Source organism: Ictidomys tridecemlineatus, chromosome 13 (genome assembly GCF_052094955.1).
Source record: "Ictidomys tridecemlineatus isolate mIctTri1 chromosome 13, mIctTri1.hap1, whole genome shotgun sequence".
Taxonomy (NCBI): domain Eukaryota; kingdom Metazoa; phylum Chordata; class Mammalia; order Rodentia; family Sciuridae; genus Ictidomys; species Ictidomys tridecemlineatus.
In genome coordinates, this window is record NC_135489.1 from 89,435,441 (window position 1) to 89,458,087 (window position 22,647).

Consider the following 22,647-nt stretch of genomic DNA (forward strand, 5'->3'; position numbering starts at 1 on the left):
CCCTCGCTCCCGGCTCTGCCCACGTCGGCCGGCCCCACCCACCATGTGGCCCCGCCCCTCCAGAAGCCACGCCCCAGGCTCGCCCACTTGCGCGCGCCCCCGCGGGGAACCCAGCCTGGACGAGCGCCGCCCTGGTGCGCCGGGTCTCCGCGGTCTTCCCCGCTGCTCCTGCAGCGCCTGGGTGGGCTCTCCTCAGGCCTCTGCAGACCTGCGGCCAGACCCGAGGTCCTGGGGTTGAGGTGTTGCAGTCGACAGCCGCTGGGCTCAAAGGCCGACCTGCGCCGGGCGCCGGCGAATGCCCGCCGCAGCCCCGGGGGCAGCTGTTCTGCGGGAGATGCACCGCGGCCTCCGCGGAGCCGCCCATCCCGTACCGACGGGTGGACGGTGGCCCTGGTTGACGTCAGCAGCGGCGCGCATTTCCAATGCAGGCTTCTGGACTGGCTTGGGGCCCACTGAGTCAGAACCTTCCAGACTTCTTCAGTGTTGGTGGAGATCCTTCGTGTCAGCCGAGCTGTTATCCCAGCGGCTACGGAGGCTGGACCTGAAGATCAGGAGGATGGCGAGTTCAAGGCCAGCACTCAGCAACTTAGTGAGGCTCTAAGCAACTTAGGGAGACCCTGTTACAAAAAAGGAAAAGGGCTGGCTCAGTGGTGAAACGCCCCCGGGTTCAGTCCCCCGTAGCACAAAACAAAAAAACTCCTTTGTGTCCCATCATCCCAGGTGTGGCACACTCATAAATACTTAAATATAGTATATTGTAATTACATACCAATAATATGGTAATTATAATGTTAATGCACCTGGAAGCTCTAGATTATCATTTCCAACTGATTTTAAAGAACCTGTGTCAATTGTTTTTGAAATATTCTCAGAATTGAAAATTTAGGATTTATTGGATTTGTCATCTGCTGAGTCCTTGGAGTGTCCATCCGGATTTAGCTCAGCGATGGAAATGAAGAGAAGGCTGCGTGGATCCTGGCTGGGAAAGCCCCAGGCCCTGGGAAAGGAACTGACCTGAAGTCCAACCAGAGGGCAGCGGAGCCCATCTCACTTGGGCATCATTTCAGCCTGTATTTTACGAAAAGGGAGCTCATCCCAGCAATAGTTAGCGTGTAGGTAGCTGCACTCATCCCCCCTCCCCACCAGGAATTTGCTTTTAAACAAGATTCGAGGGTGTTTAGGTTAGAGCCCATGGGAGTAGATAGTCCACAAGGTCCTTTCCCCTTGGGAACGACCACCTAGTGTGAAACCCTTAAGCTAGGAGGAGACTCCATGCCTTTCACTCCCCTTGGTGTATTGTAGGGAAACCAAAGAATGGAAATAACCCAGTGGCTGAGGGGCAGATTGCATTGTCCATACTAGTTCATTTGAAACTCACCCCTGAAAAAACAAAATAATACATCAAAAAATAAAAACAAGAAAACTCACCTCTGAAAATTATTCTAAGAGGATAATTAAGGGTATGCACAAATTTACCTTGATCTTATTCTCAGGCTTACTTACTGGTTAAAGGAGTTATGATACTTCAGATCAATGGAATCAGTCAGCCATTTTAGAAAATGGTGTAGTTAATCAGAGATTCTTAAGCTATTTGGTCTCAGGATCCCTTTACATTTTTTTTTCAAAATTATGGAGGTTCCAAAGAAGATGTATAGCTGCATCTGTCAAAGCTTTTGAAATTAAAAGAGAAATTTAAAATACTATTTCATTTAACAATAACAATAAATTCATTATATGGTAGCATAAATAATATTTTCTGAAAACTAAGTATATATTCCCAAACTAATAAAACAGTAGAAAGAGTGGTATGCTTTGAGATTTTTGTTATTCTGTTTAGCATCAAACAATAGAAGCAGCTTTACTTTTATATCTGTTTCTATATTCATACTGCTGTAAATCATTTAGCCTCTAGGAAGGTTAAGTGTATGCTTGGGATAGAACAAGAGCAGACAGTTCACAGTAGCTACACTGTGGAACCAGCCTCAGTGCCCTTCAACAGATAAATGGATAAAGAAAATGTAGTACATATACATAATGGATTATTATCAGCCATAAAGAAATATGAAATAATGGCATTTGCTGGTAAATGGATGAAACTGGAGACTACCATGCTAAGTGAACTAAGCCAATCCCAAAAAACCAAAGGTCAAATGTTCTCTCTGATGTAAGGATGCTAATACACAATAAAGGGGAGAGAGAAGAATAGAGGTTCACTGGATTAGACAAAGGGGAATGAAGGGAAGGGAGAGGGATAGGGGTAGGAAAGACAGAATGAATCAGAAATAACTTTCCTATGTTCATAGATGAATACAGGACCAGTGTAACTCCACATCATGTACAACTGCAAGAATGAGAAGATATACTCCATCTATGTATGATGTCACTCTACTGTCATGTATACCTAAAAACAACAACAAAAAGGATGAAAGTACAAAAGGCAAATGATGTCTTACCATTAAAATACAAATAGTTTTGTGCTCATGAATCCCCCAGAGGTTCACAGATCACACTGCTTTTTGAGCTAATGGGGCAGATGAGTATTGTTGACATGGAAAGATATTAATGATCTATAAAACTTTTAGAGTAGTCTATATATTTTTGGAATGCATGTACATGTCTAGATATTTTTAAATTGCATGTACAGGTGTTGAAAAGTTCTGGAAAGATGACTATGGTTTGGGCATGCTTGTCTTAGTGAGACTGAGTGTTGTTACTTGTTGATGTTTTTTTCTTCTTGTACATTTGCTGATGTCCTTCCATATATTACTTGAGTAATAAGGAGAAAATGGTTATTTTAAAGTTAATCTTTTCTGACTGGTCATTATAGTGCATGCCTGTCATCCCAGAGACTCAGGAGGCTGAGGCAGGAGGATTGCAAGTTCAAGGCCAGCCTGGGCCACTTAGTTAGACCTTTTCTCAAAATAAAAAATGAAAAGGGTTGGGGATGTAGCTCAATGGTGGAGCACCCTGGGCTCAGTCCCCAGTACAGCAACAAACAAGTCTTTCTGATAGGCCCCAGAGGGTCAAATGGTTGTTAAGCCCTCTCAGGTAGTTTTCCAATGGTTCCAGGTCTGCGGTTGAGATTCAGGAACCCAAAACCCACAGAGGTCAATGTGGTGGCTCTTTTATTTGACCAGCAGCCTTTATGTCATTGTGAAGGAGAGGATCTGATGGTGCTGGGATGCTTCTTAGTAGGGTTTGATGAAAAGGTCAGGGTGGGCACTGGCTAGAGGGCTCACTGGCCACTTTCCTACAGCCACCGGCAGCCTTAGGCATGGGGCCGAGTGTCCTTGGCCAAGCTCTACTGAGCTGGTGGTCTTAATTCCCACTTCTGTTTCTGTTGTGATGAGCAAAAGTACGACTTATGCAGTCAAGGGGAGAAACAAAGAATGTCCACATGCTAATGCCCTTTTCAATGTTCTATTCACTCAAAATCACTCAAAACGTTTCACTCTACAGGTTCTTAATCAAGAAATGACAATCCTTAATGCTGGGCTCTCCAATAGACATAAACCAATTCACAGCAAACAATTCCAAGTTAACTCTAAGCACTGCAAACACACTAATTCATGACAGATTCATTACAGACATTCCCTCTGCTTGCCAAGTTCAAGTGCTAAAGTCTGAGGTCTCAGGTTTTAAGTCCAGCTGATGTACCGAGGCTTCTCCTGGTGTGGAGTTGATGGCTGGCTGAGGAGAAGGGTCAAGAGGCTGCTGTAGAGTTTGAGAGTAGTGAGGACGAAGCAGAGGATCAGGCAGATGAGGAGAGATGGGATGTCAGTCTAGGTCCTCATCGGGTTCTCAGGCTTGTGTGCATCAGCATCAGCTGGCTGAATGTCTGTTCATTTGTTCCATTATTTATACTAAGTTTTGGGAGCTTCTGCATGCACTTTTGGTCCCTATCAGCTGTTACCAGGTGAGGACATATGGTCTGGTGGTTTCCACCCTAATATCACCCTCCTGGCTCTTATCAGGGTTGTGGAAAATGAGTTGTTTTATCAGGCTATGCTTGATGACATATTGGAGGGCTCTGTGGCTTGCCTGGTGAGAATGCAGGTTTATTTTAAGATAGAGTTTTAAAATGGAGTTGCTTAGGCTAAGGCCATCCTTATAGTCTCTCTACCTATAATCTAGTAAACAAAAGCCCTTGAAATACATGAATGGTGACCTGGCCAGTTGGAGCTTCTTGTGCCTTTGCTTTGAAAGGATTCCACAAAATCAGATGTGCTAGGACACCTCATGTCCCAGAGTGTTTCTGGGGCACAGGTTAGGTGCTTTGGAACTGGGGTCACCCTTAATGCATCTTAGGGGAAAATATCAAGCTGTTCACCTCTGGGAGGAGTTGACTCATTTAGTCTCTTGTTTGGAAATCCAGTTAACAAAATTGACTCCAGAAGAGAGAAACTAACAAAACAGCAACAATGGAAGAAACTGGGAAAGTTTCATCCTTCCCACCGCCAGGCTTAGCTGGGATCACAGTTCTGGCTAAAATGCCCAGACTGACCACGGACTGGCAATCCTCTTGCCTTAGCATCCCAAATTGCTGGTATTATAGGGGTGTGCCAACTTACCTGACATAAGATGCAGTTTTGAAATAAGTTTATTTAAAAAATCCTTCACATGGGGCTGGGGTTGTGGTTCAGTGGTAGAGTGCTCACCTCGCACGTGCAAGACCCTGGGTTCGATCCTCAGCACCACATTAAAAATAAATAAATAAATAAACAAGTGAAATAAAGATGTTGTGTCCAGCTACAACTAAAAAAAAATAAACTTCACAAAGGGGAGGCAACTTAGGCAACATGATGAATTCAGAAGCTCATGAGAAGAGGCCACTGATTCTAACATCTTCAAAACCAGAGATCTCACCTCACATCACCAATGTTGGAGAAGTGAAGCCCTGCTGTGCGGCCGCTGTGGAGCTTCCAACAATGTGGCCTTCACATTCCCTTGCAGGAGATCCTTTCTCAGCAGCAACTCTATGGAAGCCAAACCCGCGATGCAGAACTTCTGTTGAGGGATGGATTTTGGAACTTGTATGGCAGGATCCTTCCCCATTGATGCAGAAGACAAGCATCCTGGCACTTGTGTCTGGTCTGTTTAAGGATTTGCCCTGCCTTCTTTGAAAGTGCCTCTGTGCCCCAGAGTTTGCACCCTGTGTCGTGGTGGCACACTGGCAAGGACAACAAAATCCATTTTTCCACTCCATCAGAAGGAGTTCAGAGGTGGCTTCAAGACCACAAGTATCATGACAAGGTCACAAACACTTTAGGCTTCAGGGCACTGAAATGCCATGGAGTAGAGAGTATCGGTGGGGGTTGCTGCCCATTCTATTCCTTAATGGATTCAGCAATGTCCTCTCCTTTGGCCTGTGAGGTCCAGTAAAGAGTCTACTACAGGGACTCGTGGTGCTCATTTAGTCAATGACTTTATCTTTGGAGGTCTGTTGGGTGCCATGTTGGGATTCTTGCTTTTTCCAATTAGTGTCATAAAAACTTGCACACAGACACAGATTGGTGGGAAATTTCAGTCTTTCTCAAGGTGTTCAAAACAACCTGGCTACAACAAGAACAGAAACTGACAAATCTTTTCAGAGGTGCCCATCTGAATTACCACCAGTCCCTCATCTCTTGGGGCATAATCAGTGCAACTTATGAGTTCTTCTTAAAGGTTACCTGAGAAAAGCCATTGGTGAAGTGACGTTTATCACCTAAGTAGATCTGAGAATGTAGATTGTCTTGTTCCTAAGTGGCTCATATACAGTTGGTGTCATTAAGTCCAGGCTGCACGCATTATGGTCAAGTTACTTTCCTTAGGCAACAACAGCACACAATAAAAAGTTTCAGTAGGAAAATTTAGGGTTTTTTGTTTTGTTTTGTTGTTTTTATCCTCACCAAGAGTTTTTGGCTGATTTTTTTTTTTTTTTTTTTTTGGTAAATAGCTGACTATCTGATGACCTTTCCTAGGGTAACTTAATAGCAAAGATATGATTCTTTTCCCAGAACAGCCTGTAAGAGAGAATGCTGGGGGGGCCTGGGACTTCTCTGGCTTGCTTTGTTACTCTATTCCTTTCTTCTTGCCTCTCAGGAGCAGTTACAAGGGTATTCTTCACGGAACTCAAGCATATACATGACACAACAAAGAAGCCAAACAGAGCCGGGTGGGGCGCACACCTGTGATCCCAGCGGCTAGGGCAGGAGGATTATAAATTCAAAGCCATCAATTTAACAAGGCCCTAAGCAACTTAGTGAGGCCCAATCTCTAAGCAAAAAAAAAAAAAAAAAAAAAAAACCAGGGCCGGGCTCTCTGCTTCTTGATCACAGTGATGTGAGCTTCTTCCCTCTGCCATACTCTCCTGCCATGATGTTCAGCCTCACCTTGGGCCCTGAGGAGTGGAGCTGGCCTTCTATGGACTAAGACCTCTGAAGCTGTGCCATGAGGTGATCAGCATCCTCTGTTACACAGTCCGGCCATGATGTTCTGTGCTGCAATAAGATCCAGCAATTATGGGCTGAAACCTTTGAAACTGTCTGGCCTGAGAGATTTCAGCCTGGAATTCCATCTCCCTTCCAGGAAGAAGACCTTGGTGTGGATGGGCACAGAAACCAGAAGGCAGGACTTCCCGAAAATCAGAGCAAGGGGGAGGCAGACAGACTCTATTCTCAGGAAATTTTCACCATTTAACTGGTGAAAATTTTTAAAAGGAAAAATGCAAAACTGGGTGCGGAGCCCATGACTTTGTGGATCAGGAATTCAGCCTGGGCTCAGCTGGGCAATCCTTTCATTCCATGTGGAATTGACTGAGGTCACTTGGTGGCATTCAGCTGCAGAGGTGAACTTCTTACTGCAAATTCCAGTGTACTGAGCTGTGCTCAGAGAACTCAAGGAAAAAGATGCTCAGGAATCAATTGAGCATGCTTAGGAATCACAATGGAAGAGTGATACATACCTGGAGACCAGCAAAAGTTCAACACAGATCCTCCAAAAGGAAGGAGGACACACACAGTCTTGTGCCACCTCACCAGGTCTCCTGCCCACCTGAAGATATGTTCTCTTGCCAAAGTCCTTCTCTGCTCAGACCTTGGCAGTTCAGTTCTTCACCATGTTACCATGGGTGAAGTTCCTCTCTGTGGGTATCTGGTTTCCTTACAGTCAATGGGCAGCTTTCTCCAATTTGTAACTCATTTTCTTTTTTGTCAAACCACAGCCAATGGCAGAAATAAGCTGCGATTGGATCTTACCAATTAAAGCTAAATTGGTAAGATCCAGTCTTACCAATTATTCTATGTTCTGAAAATGGACCACCGGACTTTCTCTCTCAGAAAGGAAGAACGCAAACAAGTAACATGATCATAATCAATCCTCCTGTTTAATGATGGAAGCTAGACCAAAATTCTAAGTGATATCTCAGTTGTAGTCTTCAAAATCCAAACAGGGGATCAGCAGGGCTTGTCCTCCATGCCTCGCTTCTTCCACTTAATGCCCTCCAGTTTTGCTCTGCAAAAGAAACACTCTTAGGAGAAGGAAAACACCAAGCCACAGGCAAGGGAGAAAACTTAGCAAAAGACATGGAATAAAAAGACTGCCACACAAAACACGCAAAGGACGCTCAAAACTCAGCAATAAGAAGCAACCTGATTACAACCTGGGCCGAAGACCTTATCAGGCTCCGAATCAAACAAGATATACAGATGGCAAATAGGCATCTGAGGACAAGCTCCACATCACATGTCCTAAGAGAAGGGTCCATCGACCACAGTGCATTGCCTCCACGTACCTAATGGAATGGCCAAAATCCACAAGACTGACACCAGGGCGTCCTGGCAAGGACCTGGAGCCCCTTCATCTCTGGTGGGAATGAAGAAGGCACCACTGCTCTGGGGACAGGCAGTTTCTTAAAGGCTGTGTACCTTTGCCATCCCGCCTAGCAATCCACTCATTGGTGTGTACCCAAAGAAGCTGAAAACTTACATTCACACCTAAACTTGCTCACGAATATTTAAAGAGGCTTTATTGGTGATTTCCCAGGCTTGCAAGCAACCATGGCGTCCTTCAATAGCTCATGGTGATATTCAGTACTACAGAGAAAGGAGCTGTTAAGCCAAGAACACACTGGGAGGGAGTTTAAGCGTACTGGTGAATGAAGCCCAGTCTGAAAAGGCCACGTGTTTTATGATTCCATCTCTAGGGCATTCTGGAAAAGCCTGAACTCCAGAGACAGTGAAAGATTAGTGTTGCAAAGGGTCAGCTGAGAGGTAGGAACAGGCAGCGTGCAAGACACCATACTAGATGATGTGTGGTGACAGACACACGAAATTAGACCTTTGTCCAATCCCACAAAACATCCCACACCATGAGTGACCCCTCTGTGCAATGGGGACTCTGGGAACTGTGGGTGTATGATGTGCCAGTGTGGGGTTTTTCCATGGTGCACCCCATGTTTGTCCTGGACCACCCCACTCTGGGGGTCTGGGTTGTGAAGGAGCTTTCTATGGGGACTCTCAGTCCCTTCTGCTCAATTTTGCTGTGAATGTAAAACTGCTCTAAATTCAAAGTAGAAATGAAGGAATAGGCCTCCTTTGCTCTCAGCCCCGCCTCCCCTCCAGCCTCCTGTCTTTGTCCTCTTAGCTACTTTTAAATGACAGTGCATTGGATGTCCTTGAGCAGCTGCCACACTCCAGGGCAATTCAGAATTAACTCCTTCAGCACAGGCTCTCAGAATTAGAGTAGTCAGCTGTTCCTGGTGGCTCATGTCTGCAATCCCAGCAGTTTAGGAGGCTAAGGCAGGGGGGGATCATAGGTTCAAAGCCAACCTCAGCAACTTTGAGAAATTAAACAAACAAATTGAATTAAACAAACAAAAAAGGTGAGGAGGTGCCGGGATGTGGCTCAGTGGTTAAGCGCTCCTGGGTTCAACCCCTGGTATCAATCAATCAATCAATCAATTAGAATGAGTGTTCTCAAAGACCCAGTTGCCAAATGCACTTCCTGCCCAAATCCTTCTGCCTCCTTTTCCTGGTGACCCACTCCTCCCCTGCCCTCCCCAGGGTCCTCCAGCCTCTGTCCACCCACTGTGCTTCATTAAGACTTGCACACAGAGATGCCTGAGCATGGATCTGCAGGTCCCTGCTGGCCCTGGTGACAGTGCAGGGTGGCACAGATGGGGCTGTAGTAGGAGCTGGAGGCACGGGCTCCAGGTGGCTGAGGGGCTGAGGGGCTGGAAAGGATGCACCTGGCCAGGTCTGTCTCCACCCCAGAAGAGGCTGTGCAGTGGGTGGAGCACCCTGAGATTCAGGGAGAGGTGACCTCAGCTGTGGGCAAACTCCTTGAAAACACCCTCCTGAGACTTAGTGCATGGCAGTCTGTCACTTGGATAACCTCCTCTGGTTTCAGAGTGACACTCATTCCCCAAAAATAGCAGTAGCATTGCTGACCTCCACCTCTGCTCAGTTCCCATCCCTGCCCCCAAGTCTCTTCCTCTCGGCGTCTCTCCCTGGGCATACCCCAGGGTCTTTGCTTGAGCCATTTCTGTGGCCAGTCTTCCCTCAGGGACATCTTCTAGGACGGGTTAGAGGCCCCTCGCCCAGGCCTGCGTCCACCCAGAGCCTCTTGTCCTCCCCTGCTGGGGCTCCTTGTCTCCTGCTACTCTGGTCCCCACACCCAGCCCAGCCTGCATGCCCAGGGCCCCTAATAAAAGCTCCTTGAACTAATGAAGGTCAGCCATGCTGGTGTCCAGCAGCAGCCAGCCAGGCCCCGGCCCTGGACCACCCCTACCTGTGCCATCTGCCTCTGCCCCCAGGTAGGCAGTGACCTTCACATGTGCACTGGGGGCCTGGGAACAGTCTGTCTGGGAAAGATGGACCCTGCCTGCACCATGCAGCCTTGGCTGCAGCTCTGTTAATACCAAGGTGGGGGGGGGCAGGGCACAAAGAGGCAGGCACCATGGGGTGCCTGGAGCTGGTGTTTTGGGCCTCACTTGCTCATAGCAAGTGCTGCAAAGGTTAGCATGAGCCCTGCAGAGGGGCCAGGGCAGGACAGAGGCCCCTCTCTCTCCTCTGCTGAACCAGATTTGGAAACCATGGTGACAGGGCCTGTAGGATGGAAGACAGAGGACTCAAGCCATCCAGACCAAGAGAACTCAGCCACAATCCCATCAGCATCCCTGGGGTGGGGGGGGGGCCTGACCCCACCCGGCTCTGCCCAGCTCGTCCTATTCATATGAAGTGGACTACAGGACGGCCAGGTGAACTTCATTTCAGAAAAACAGAGCAGCTGTTGGTGGAAGTGCATCCAAGATATTGGGAATATGGAGAAGGCCATGCTGATCTGAAGCTCAGGTGAGGCTGGGCCTCGTGTTTAATGCCAAGTGTGCCCATCAGCCCACCCGCTGCACCCTGCGGATGTCCACTTGTCCCCACTTACAGAAGAGGAGAAGCAGGAGCCCAGGGTGGATGATCAATTTGTCCAGCAACATACAGTAACCAGAAAGAAATCTGGAACCCGGCCTAGTCTGAACAAGGAGTCTGGTTCCTGGTGCAGTCTCCAGATCGTGTTCCTCCTGGGAATGCATGAGCCCCGCTTGGCCTGCAGGGCTCTCTCCTCAGAGCAGGTAGGGAGCTTCCCCAGTTCCCTGGGCATGTGCCCTTTAGCTGCCCTTACCGAGGTGTGAGGGCAAGCTGCAGAAACCCAACAGGCACACAAAGTCAGAGAGGGAAATGACCCCATCCCTGTGCAGCAGAACACACAGGGAGGCCCCCAGCGCCTCACCACATGTTCTCTCCACCCCTCATCCTGCCCTGTCAGGCCTTGGGCACCCCTTCTCCCCAGCTGGCCCTTCTCTCCACCCACTCCTGCCCCTGGGACCTGCCCTTGAACCTGGCAGTTGGGGCACTGGTCCAGGGCTACTTTTGCCATGCAGGGTGGCCAGGGATGCTGCTCTTTCTTGGGAGAGTCCTTTTGAGGTGCCAAAAAGACCCACTACCTTCCTGCTGCTCCAACAGCCAGTCATCACCCCCATGCTTCCACTCATTTCAAGACCCCCACACTCCAGAGCCCCCACCCTGAGGCCACCACACCAGTCACAGAGACACTTCTGATAAGGACTTCCCAGTCCCTCGGGTACTGACCCGGCTCTTGCCCCCTTCCAAAAGCCTGGGGAACTGAGACCAGGAAGCTCAGGGGCCTGGCCCAGGTTGCCCAGGTGCCCAGTGGGTGTGACAGGCTCCTTCTCTCGTCAGGTCCAGCCACCCACACTCCCACCCAGTGTGACAGGCCCCTTAATCTGACTTCAGAGGGCTGCTGGGACCCTGCTTTCCCCACCTTGAACCTGGCTCAGGTGAGATCCAGAAAGCAGAGGCCATTGTGGAGCAGCAGAATGGTCCTGTGCTGGGCACCAACAGAGAGGAGATGGCACCAGGACGGGAAGCACACTGGATAAGGTTCTTGCACATAGAGATCCCTGAGAATGGATCTGCAGGTCCCTGCTGGCCCTGGTGACAGTGCAAGGTGGCACAGATGGGGCTGTGAGGTTGGACAGCCACTTCCCAGCAGGATGCTTTAGTTCCCCTGGGCAGATGAGCAGCTGTCTCCAGGACCCTCATGAGGACAGACGTCTTGGCCAGTTTGAGATAGCTCACCAGCAGGCATGGACACCCGCTGGCATTTCTGGTGCTCTGGGTGGGCAGGGGACCCCCATAGGTCTTTCCCAGCAGGGAGCACAGGGGCAGTGAGGATGTGGACACAGGATCACTAATCCTGTCCGGTCATGAAGGCGCTATGGGGGTTGGCTAGGGAGATCTCACCAGGGAGATCTGCTGAGGGAAACTGAGGCTCCGGGTCTCCGAGAGCCAGGGCCGGCAACCCAGACCTGCACCCCGGCTCTGTGGGAACACAGGCTGAACCAGCCCCCTTCCAGGTCCAGGGCGCAGAAAATGGGGAAATGGAAGAGGTCACTTACCCTGACTGCCCCGTGTGACACCAAGAAAAAAAGGTACTTTACTGAGACTTAATCCTGGACATTCAAAGCAGATCAGAGCCTAAGGAGGTTGGATATAATAAAATAAGGAAGACGTCCCCAGTGCCACTCCCAGCCAGAGCAGCCCCTCCTTCCCCCTTGGACAAAGCGCAGGGATGAGGGAATTAAAGGGACCTGCCCTTCAGGAGGTCTGCCTGGGGCACAGCAATGCTGGGCCCTTGGGGAGCGCTGATGCAAGGTCTCCAGACCAATCACCATTCAGCGGGGAACCTGGAGCCCACCTAGGCCCCGCCCCCAGGAGCTCCGCCCACCCCAGGGTGGAGCCTCCGACCCCACCCATCTAGGCTGCCGAGAAGGGAAGCTGGGCGGGTTTGAACTCAGGACACAATTCTATAGCTTTTCATTGAGATCCCCTCCCTCCGCCCCCGTCTTAATTGTGACTTGAATGGTTCATGGACACTTATACTTATTTGTTTCTTTTTTCTTAATTCTAGCATTTTTGGAAGCCGGTTATCATTCATGGAGCAGTATTTTGAGGACTAGGGTGTTTGACTAGTCTATTTTGGTTTGGTTTTGTATTCTTTTATTTTTACTTTCAAAATTTTTATCTTGATTCTCTTTCTCTCTTCTGCGAATAGCCAATGTCTGTTGCTCTCTCTTTTATTGTTCCTTTGATTTTTAAGAAATATTTATTTTTAGTTATAGATGGACACAATATTTTATTTTTATGTGATGCTGAGGATTGAACCAGCAGTGCCCCACGCATGGTAGGCAAGTGCTCTACCTCTGAGCCCCGGTCCCAGCCCTGATGTTTTATCTCTATCTTCTCTCCTCCTTTGTAATTACCACTTTCTACATCTCTTGGGTTCTCTCCCTGTCCACCATTTGAAATTGTAAACCCTTTTGCAAACTCGCTGTTTTTATGGTAGGCAATAACTGATCATATATTTTCTGTTTCTTGTGACAGCATCGTAGATGTCATAGCAGGAACTATTTGGTTTAATGTTGGCATTATTTGTTGTTATTTTTTGTCTCCCCCTAAACTGTGAGGTGCTGTCCACAGAGTAGAAACTCGACTGCCTCAGACCCATTCTGCTAGAGGGGTAGACACCCAACATGAAAAAGCAAGGGAACAAATCGTCTCAAACAAACCAAGATACTCTTAAACACCCTAATGGAAGAAATGTCAGAGCGGGAGTTTAGACTGTCCATAGTAAAACTGATTTGTGAGGTCTAGGACCATGTAAGGAGTGAAATCAGAGAAAATACAGGAAGTGAAAATAAAGAGAGAAATTCTGGGGGAAAAATCAAGTAGGGTTGGGGTTGTGGCTCAGTGCGCTTGCCTAGCATGTGTGAGGCACTGGGTTTGATTCTCAGCACCACAAAAAAATAAATAAAGGGCCACCAACAACTAATAAAATATTTTTTTAAAATCAAGTAGATCCAGGGTGCAGAAGCTGCCTGGCATGGGGTGCAGGGACAGGAAGCCAGGTCTCCAGCACAGGGCGAGTGACAGAAGCCCACCTTGTCTCTTTCTCCCTTGCAGCTGTCCCTGGGGGCTCTGAGCAACTGGAGCCTGCTTGGGTTGGCCACTGGGAACTCAGGCTGGCCAGGCCTGAGCCAGCTGTGTCTCATCCTCCTCTGGGTGGCCTGTACCAGGGAGGAAGCCTGGAAAGTGTCAATCAGAAGCTCCACCCCTTGCAGGGGAACTCAGTCTATGTCAAGGACATCCCCTACCAGGACCCTAGAGGACCCCCAGGTGGGTGTGGCAGGTTCTGGGCCAGCCCAGGGGTGGGGTGGTGAGGGCAGCTGCCCTCCTCACCTTGACCCCTCCTATCTCCCTCAGGGACCTGAAGCTGAGGACCTCAAGAGGCCATGCCAGCAGGCCACCCTTAGCCTGGACAGCACCCATGGAGATGAAGACCACCTCTGATGCCATATCTGGGTCCCCAGGCAGGAACGAGGTCTGGCTCTCTCACCCCTTGAAGCAAACCCCCAGGCCAGAGCCCCTGCCCTGCCCTGGGTCCTGTCTAGAGCGGAATGCCCTAGAAATCAGTGCAGAGGCGGTGGGGGTCTCCGACTGCTGATCCCCCACCACATGTAACCTCCCCCACCACATGGACCCACCATTTGCCATCCTGGGGTCCATGGGTTTCCATGCAGCTCAGGGCCCTTTCCCTCCCCCACAGTGATTCCACCTGCTGTGTGAGACCTGGGCCACGTGTCTCAGCACCCTGCAGCTCCAGCCTCGGGTACTGGGTGTGGACACCACCCCTTGCCCTGTCCCCAGGGAACCTTGGCTTTTGGATCAGCACATGAACGTCCCCTGGGTGAAGAGGGGCGTGGTAGGCTTTGAAGGGACCCAACGGCAGCATCTCTGGGGCGACCCGTGGATGAGCCTGTGTTTCTCTGCGGCTCCCAGGACCCTGGGGGGAGGGCCTGCCCCAGGGGCTGGGAGGGCCGCTGAGGCCCTGGAGGATGGACGGGAAGGTCGGGTGGCCTGCCTGGGCTTTGGTGCCCAAGCTTGGGTGCAGCTTGAGAGACGGGGCCTTCTGGGTACGGCAGACCCTCTCCCCATCCCCTGCTACAGTGTTTGGCCTTCGTCCTGGGACGGGACCCCATCACACCCACCCGTGAACGCCAGCTCAGGCGCCTGGGAGCAGGAAGCCCTGTCACTCCCTTAGGCAAGTCTAGGGAGGCCGTGCGTGGGCATCTCTACCTCATGTGCAGGAGCCGCGCTGTGGCCCACAGGGCCAGCACAGGGCCTGGCCCCAGCCGCAAGCCGGCCTCTCTCTCTGGTTTTCACTTTTGGTGTGGGGCTTGCTCTCAGGCCCAGGAAGGCGGGTGGGCTGAGCACTGCTCCAGCTGAGCTCTGTTTTTTTTGGAGGCACTGAGAACACAGGCTGAGCCTGGGTGGTGGTGGGGGGTCTAATGAAAGCCAGGGCCTGGCCCTGCCCCCAGCCAGCCACCTGGTCTTCTGAGGGCCAGTCGGGGTTCTGTGGGGTGCAGTCCTTGCACAACTGTGCTCTGGCTGAGAGTCAGAACACATTCCCTGACCCCCACTACCCCCTCCCCAGCTGCTTCCTCCTCCCCTTAGTTGGTGAGCAGAAAGCCTGGGAGGAACTGAAGGGGAGCAAGAAGAAGCAGACAGGCGCTAGGGCAGACCCCGCCCCTAGGGCAGACACAGCCCCTAGGGCAGACACAGCCCCTAGGGCAGACACAGCCCCTAGGGCAGACTCAGCCCCTACAACAGGGGGCTCTCAACCAGGGATCTGTGGCAAAGTCTGTTGACTGACACCTTCGTTGGTCACACCTGGAGAGGGGTGGTCTCACTCAGCCTCCCGCCCTGCCCAGGCCACCCTCCCTGATGTAGAATTACCAGTCCCAAAGGTCCCTGGTGTGGGGGTTGAGAAGCCCTGGTTCAGTCCAGAGAAGGAAGGGGATCAACTTTAGCTGCAAGGGGCCAAGGAAGGTCCACGGTTCGGGTCTCTCCCACCCACACTGCAGCCGCTGTCTGGGCTTTGTCCCTGTCACCCATGGAGACTTCATCCCTGATGACCACCCACCAACATGGACGGCCACCTCCTTGCCAGCGCTGATACGCCAGCTGCCACCAAGGCCAGCGAGGATGCTGCAGAGTGAGCAGGGACCACATTGCCTGGGCAGGCCCGCAGGGGCACGGCCGGGAGGGAGTCGACCTTGCGGAGGCTGGCCCAGAGGTAGAGGCACTGGCAGACGGCTGGCAGGAGGGGTTGGTACTACCTTGGGGGGTGTGCAGACACCCTCCCGGGCACTGCAGGGAGGATCCTGTGCCACATGGTCCCTGCAGGGAGGACTTCTACACTGAGCCCTGGGCTCAGGACTCATCCAAGGAGGTGAAGAGGGAGATGATGGAAGAGGTGGAGACCAACAGCCTTTTCCTGATGCCTGTGCAGAGGCCCTGGCCTAGCACAGAACCAAGGCCAAGAGGGAGTCTGGGAAGAGGGCAGGCCCTTGATGCTGTGGCCTCCTGAAGAGACCTGTTGACCAACTAAGCAATAAATTGAGCACTGAGCTTCCCATCAGTCAAGGGAAAAAGGGAATCAGAGGACAATACATGCCTCATCCAGTCAAATGAAAAATGCAAATTCATGTGAGGAGTCGTCTGCAGGGGCACACGCCTGTCATCCCAGCAGCTTGGGAGGCTGAGGCAGGAGGATTGCGAGTTCAAAGCCAGCCTCAGCAAAAGCAAGGCGCTAAGCAACTCAGTGAGACCCTGAAAAAAAAAATAATAAACTCAGTGAGACCCTAAAAAAAATAACAAAATACAAAATAGGGCTGGGGATGTGGCTCAGTGGTTGAGTTTCCTGAGTTCAATCCCTGGTACCCACCCCCCGACAAAAAAATTTTAAAATGCAGAATACATAAAAGGAATCAGAAGGCTGGAGACATAGCTCAGCACAGCCCCTGGGTTCAATGGGGTTACAGTGGCAAAGCAGAACAAGATAAAAACCTGTAACTCTTTTTCCTAACAATTTTCCCCACATTCTTATAGTTTCCCCCCAATATCTAAGTTGGTAACATTCCCCTCACTCCTTGGACTAGGACTAAACACAGGAGTGCTCTAAACTGAGCTACATTCTTAACCCTTGATAATTTTTATCTTGAGACAGGGTCTCACTAAGTCACTGAGGCTGTGGTCTTCCTGCCTCACCTTCCCAAACTGCTGGGTGTGATCCACCATGGCCAGCTGGTAGCAGTTTTTTAAATGACTCACTTTTTAGTCTTTCCAAAGTATTCACCTTGATTTTCCTGGAAACAATAATTTCTTTTAGAGTTCATATTTCACCAGTTACATAAAAATAAGTTTAAGAACAAAAATGACTTGATGAGAGCAATTAATTGTTGGGACAAAAAGAGATATGGTAGAAACAGGCTCCTTGTCTTGAACATAAAACATATTGTGGTCATCTGACAGCAAAGGAAAGAGGGTTTCAGCTTAATCAGTGAAGACAGTTATGAGATCAGTGAAGAGGCCATTCCCTATGAAAGTACTATAAATATTAGATTACTGAGAATATAACAAACCAAAACATTTTCAGTTTTTCACACAATAGCATAAGATAAATACCAGTCCAAAAGAAAGGGAAATGAAAGAAAGAAATTAAACGGTCTGCATTAAGAAATAATTTCTAATAGTTCAGGACCTTGTACTTGCTCCAGTGGTGAATTCAGTATCCCAAAAAAGAAAAAAAAAATTCACATGGTGAGAAAATAATCTTCTTGATACTGAATTATAGGAGGGGGATGCTTCCAAAAATCTTGTGGAGGTCAGGTATAAATAAAATCGAGAAATTTTCAATTATTTGCATCTGAATACACTTGTTTTGCTTTTTTTTTTTTTTTTTTTGGTCCAGCTGTGTGAGGAATGCAGGGCGGGACACCGGCCAGCAGAGGGCGCCCTCGGTACGCCCCATCCACGCCCGGGGTTTCATGCTGAGAGGAGAAGGCTCAGCCTCTCCAGCAGTTCTGCCTCCACTAAAGACAACCCTCATATTGTTTGTCTTGCGGAAAGTGAATTCTGCATCAAGGTTTAGTTTTGTTTCTGTATCTGTTTATTATAGATGTGTGTTTAAAAGGAATACTCTAGGGCTGGGGTTGTGGCTCAGTGGTAGAGCTCTTGCTTAGCATGTGTGAGGCACTACAAATAAACAAATGAATAAAATAAAGGTCCATCAACATCTTAGAAAAAAAAAAAGAATCTTCTAGCTAGGCGTGGAGCCACACACCTATAATCCCAGTGGCTCAGGAGGCTGAGGCAGGAGGATTGCAAGTTCAAAGCCAGCCTCAATAACTTAGTGAGGCCCTAAGCAACTCAGTGAGACACTGTCCCAGAGTAAAAAAATAAAAAAGTGTTGGGGATGTGGCTCAGTGGGTAAGTACCCCTGGGTTCAGTCCCTGATCCATAATAATAATAATAATAATAATAATAATAATAATAATAATAATAATAATAATCCTCTGCAGGGCTGTGGTTCCCTGCTGGACTCGGCAAGGACATGTTCCAAAATAAAGTGTAAAAACGCTGGAGCCCCTGTGTGCCCCTGGTTCAGCCCTCAGGGATGAAACGAAAGAAAACACCCCTCGGGCTGGGGCTGGGGCTCAGTGGTAGGGCGCTTGCCTGGCTCCTGGGAGGCACTGGGGTCCATCCTCAGCACCACATTAAAAATAAATGGACGAATTGTGTCCATAGAAAACTAAAAATATTTAAAAGAAGAAAACAACTCTTTCCCTTTCTCCCTTTTATACTAGTTTTTGGATGCTTTGTTTTTAACTAGTTTATTCTACTTAACTTTTTTTTTTTTTTTTACTATTTTTTTCTTTTCAGCTGTGTGTGGAGTGCAGGGCACGACAGCTGCCAGCAGAGGGCGCCATCGCCGCGCTCAGTCCCTAACCTGGGGCCTGGTGTGTGGAGGGGGGGTGAGTGGGGGGAGGCTCAGTGTCCCCAACGTTCCTGTAGGGACGCCTGCCAGCGCACACGGGTCACCCCTCAGAGTGAGAACCCAAGTTCAGGGCTGTTCCTGCGTATGGTCAGTATTCATGTGTGTTTCCAAGAAATCCTTTGCAGTGACCACGAGGTTGCAGGGCCTCGGTCCCTAGGAAAGCCTCGGCCACCTAGCAAGGACCCTGTCCCCAAACAGAAAATGTAAACAATGCCACTGAACCACCAAGTTGTGTGCCCAGAGTTCATCCCTCAAAACACACCCAAAATAAGATATAACAGAACTGTCTTGCTGGAGGAAAAGAGAGGAAGGAGAGAAGGGCCAGCGAGAAATGCAGGAGGAGGCCAGGCAGAGGTCATCTGTCAGAGCTGAGGAATAAAGGCCATCTCTCTACAGACGGAGTGGGCCACACAGGCTTGGGGTTTAGGACGTTTAGGGGGCAGGATCAGGAATCAGAGCCGAGTGGTCTAATGTGGGTGGTTGGGGGTTGGGCTGGTATGAGGGGTGGGAAGCCCTTGGGTGGGAAAGTGAGACTTTTTCCTTAAATGACAGCCATCACTTAAGATGGCCATCCAGATGCCAAGCCAGGACCTTACATTCCCCTCTTTTTTGTTTTTATTGGGCCCCTTAAGGGACAGGGACTTAGGTCAATCTTCTATAACTGCTTCCTGCTGGGAAGGGGCAGCATTTGAATAGGGGTGTGGGATGTCATGGGACCATGACGATGACAGAGGTTAAATGTTTATGACAGATAATAAAATTTTTCTCAGCGCCCTCCTAGCCCACTTGGGAGAACATCCTGTTTGCAGGCAAGTCCTCCCAAGGACAGCAGACATCTGGTTTTCAAGCATGTCCGCTGTTACCTATCTATACCTTGACAGAATATCCCGTTTGCAGGCAGACTCCATCAAGGACAGTAATAGTAATGCAGTCACATCTGATTCTCTACATCTCCCTCCTATTGTTTTTGTAAATGAGCCATAGCAGAATCTATAAGAGAGGTTTCATGTTTCAGTTGTCTTCCCTTTTTTTCAGTGTTGGAAGACTATATACAAAACAAAACACAAAACAAAAAAATATTACAGTGTTACCTAAAGAAGTTGATAACAAGGTAGAGAAATGTCTTAAAGGGTTTAAGTTAGCAATACTTGAAGACAATTTTTGTAAAATGTCAGATCCTGTTAGTTCAGGTAATGTCTTACTAAAGGTGTCCATAATAGCTGTTTCCAAATTTATAATTTCTAAAGTTAAATTTTGATGTCCATTTAACCATCTTTTAACAGTTTCTCAGAAATCACTGGTATTATATGGCACAGGAGTCACACAAATATGAGAAGAATTCCAGTCACACTTCAGAACACTTCTGGTAGCCAAGATAGTCACTTGATCGCCAAGCCAGGAAACAGTTGTAAATTGATCACATCTGTAATCAATTGGAAGTCTAAGTCCTTTTGTTGTTGCCATAATAAATGAGCATCTTGATGCCATGTTCTCACAAAATTTTCAGTTTGAATGTCTTGATGCAAATAGACGCTAGCTATCGCAGCAGCGGCAGTTACAGTAGCAACTGCAAGGAATGAAGCTATAACTATTCCTATTAATTGTCGAGAGCGTTGTAACAAAACTTGAACAGCATTGTAAAAATGAGTAACAGAAAATGAATCAGACCAAGGATGAGTCAAATTAACAGGCACCCACAATTCTGTGCGAGCTTTAACAATAACTAAAGAATAGTTATTAATTTCTATTAATTCCCAATTAGTCCTATTTACACATTGAGTAAGATAAGAGTCTATACATGATATTGTTCCCCAAGTTTCATTCTATTCCCAGTTTCCAATCATAAGAGAATAAGGGAATTTAACACATGTAGAAGCAAAATAAGTCAGATTATTATGTAGATGTACTTCAAAAGGAGAAGAAAGAGATAAATCTAATGTGAAATTTCCAGTCCATACAGTGAGTTCCCCAGATATTGCCCATAATTTTCATATATCCCCTTGAATATTAGAAAACTTTATATGTTGTCACATTGGAGGGACCAAAGCATAATGTTGCATTTTAATTGTCTCATTACCCCAAGCATTTATTGTCCCATTATGTGGATGCCATCTTAAAGTATGATTTGATCAACTTTCTATAAATTTAGAATGATCAGGACTCCAATGAACTATAGTGATATTTTGATATTTGAATATTGTTTTAGGGTGATGATTATGACATTTTTCCCACTTTAAATGAGTTGAAAATGTTTCAAAATATTTAGCTGAACATAAAGGAAGATGAGTTTTGACAAAACATTCTTCAGATGTTAGCCATGATTGATCAACATACATATTAGAGGTATTAAATCCTCAGGAAGAGATCATGACAGTAAAAACAGCAGTAGAATAACTACGATAATTAACTCTCCAAGTATTATAAGAAAGAGAGTCATTATGTGCTATAAGAGGCAAACAGAAAGAAGGAGCCCCTATACACAATGGGACTCCTTCAACATCTACAGTTATATTAGAAATATTATATAGATTTTTATGGAATGGAATATCTTCAATTCCCCCACATACAGGGGGGGGAATTAGTATTATTAGTACTCACACGAACTTCAGGTTCTCCCCAGGAAACACTGCGCACCAAAGGAGGGTTAGGAACATAGGCCCAATAAGCAAAAGAATGAGCAGAAACTATACTTACCTGGCAATTAATAACTGCAAGCATAGCTAAAAAAAAGATTAACAGGATTTAAAGGCTGATTTGCCTTTTTGAAGGGTTTTTTTAGCTTCTTGAGTCAACCTTTTCATCTGTCCCCACGTTGGGGTGTCTGTTGTTCTCGTTGCCATTGTAGGAGTTCTCCGCATTGCCAGCTCCTGAAGTTTTCTGATAAATGGGTCGCTCATTCTGAAATTTGATAAGTCTTGAAGGTACCTAGAAAGGTGTTTTGGGCTGGGGATGTGGCTCAAGCGGTAGCGTGCTCGCCTGGCATGTGTGCGGCCCGGGTTCGATCCTCAGCACCACATACAAACAAGGATGTTGTGTCTGCCAAAGACTAAAAAATAAATATTTTTAAAAAAAAAAGAAAGATGTTTTATCTGTAGAAATAAGAGGAACCCCTTTCCCGTGTGGTGCAACAACCTAGAAATCCATTCTTCATTTTCATCCCTGTACGATATAGGTATTTCCAATTTTAGAAATAATGGCTGAGATTTAAATGTAGAGAAATGTTGCTGGGCTGCAGGAACCTCGGAAGCTGAGCAGACATTTAAAAAATTTAAAGTTAGTAAAGTTTTATGAAGTATATTTTGAGGTGTATAAGCCATAGCCATATTCCCCCTTTTATTTTTAGTATATATTTTCTTAACGTATGATTTGTCCTTTTTATAATAGCTTGACCCTGACTATTATAAGGTATGCCAAATGTATGTGTAATGTCATATTTTTTGTAAAAATGAATGTAATTTTTGTGAGGTATATGTGGGTGCATTGTCAGTCTTAAGTTCTTTAGGAATTCCCATGATAGCAAACAAGATAATAAATGAGAAATGATTGCATCAGCTTTTTTTTAAGATAAACTGTGGCCCATTGAAAATGAATATGAGTGTCAATAGTATGATATACATAACTTAGTTATCCAAATGACTGAATTATAACAACATCAATTTGTTAAAGAGCAATAGGATGGAGTACCCTTGGATTAACACCAGGAGGACAGTAAGGAATATTAAAAGGAGCACATGATGAACAGTTAGCTATAATTTTACATGTTTGTTTTTGAGTTATTTTGTATTTTTTATAAAGTCCTTTAGTGTTTGTATGATGTAAAGCATGTTCTAGATGAGTCTTTTGTAAGGGGAATAATAGTTGATCAATATTTTGATTTTTTTTTTTTTTTAGTTAATGGTCCTGACAGTGTAGAATGTGCTCTAATATGAGTAAAATATACTGAAATTTGGCCTACTATTTTTGTAGTTATTTTTACATGAAGGGAGATAGGACATAGAGTCTTATCTTAGGTAAGCAGAGCTCTTTATAAATTTTAAGTAAGTGTTGTAGTTTTAAAGTTTATTTTTGTTTTTAAATATTATTTTATAAATTTTATATAAATAATTGATTAAGTTTATTTGAGTAAAAACTAACACAATATGATAACACATCTAAAACATGAAATAAAAAAAGGCTGAAAATTTTAGCTTTTTG

At 47.1% G+C, this 22,647-nt stretch overlaps 1 pseudogene; it reads left to right on the top strand.

Annotated features, from left to right (window-relative positions):
- The first annotated feature begins 14 nt into the window (after positions 1 to 14).
- On the top strand, positions 15 to 5,928 carry LOC144369971 (mitochondrial nicotinamide adenine dinucleotide transporter SLC25A51-like; annotated as a pseudogene).
- The last annotated feature ends 16,719 nt before the right edge of the window (positions 5,929 to 22,647 follow it).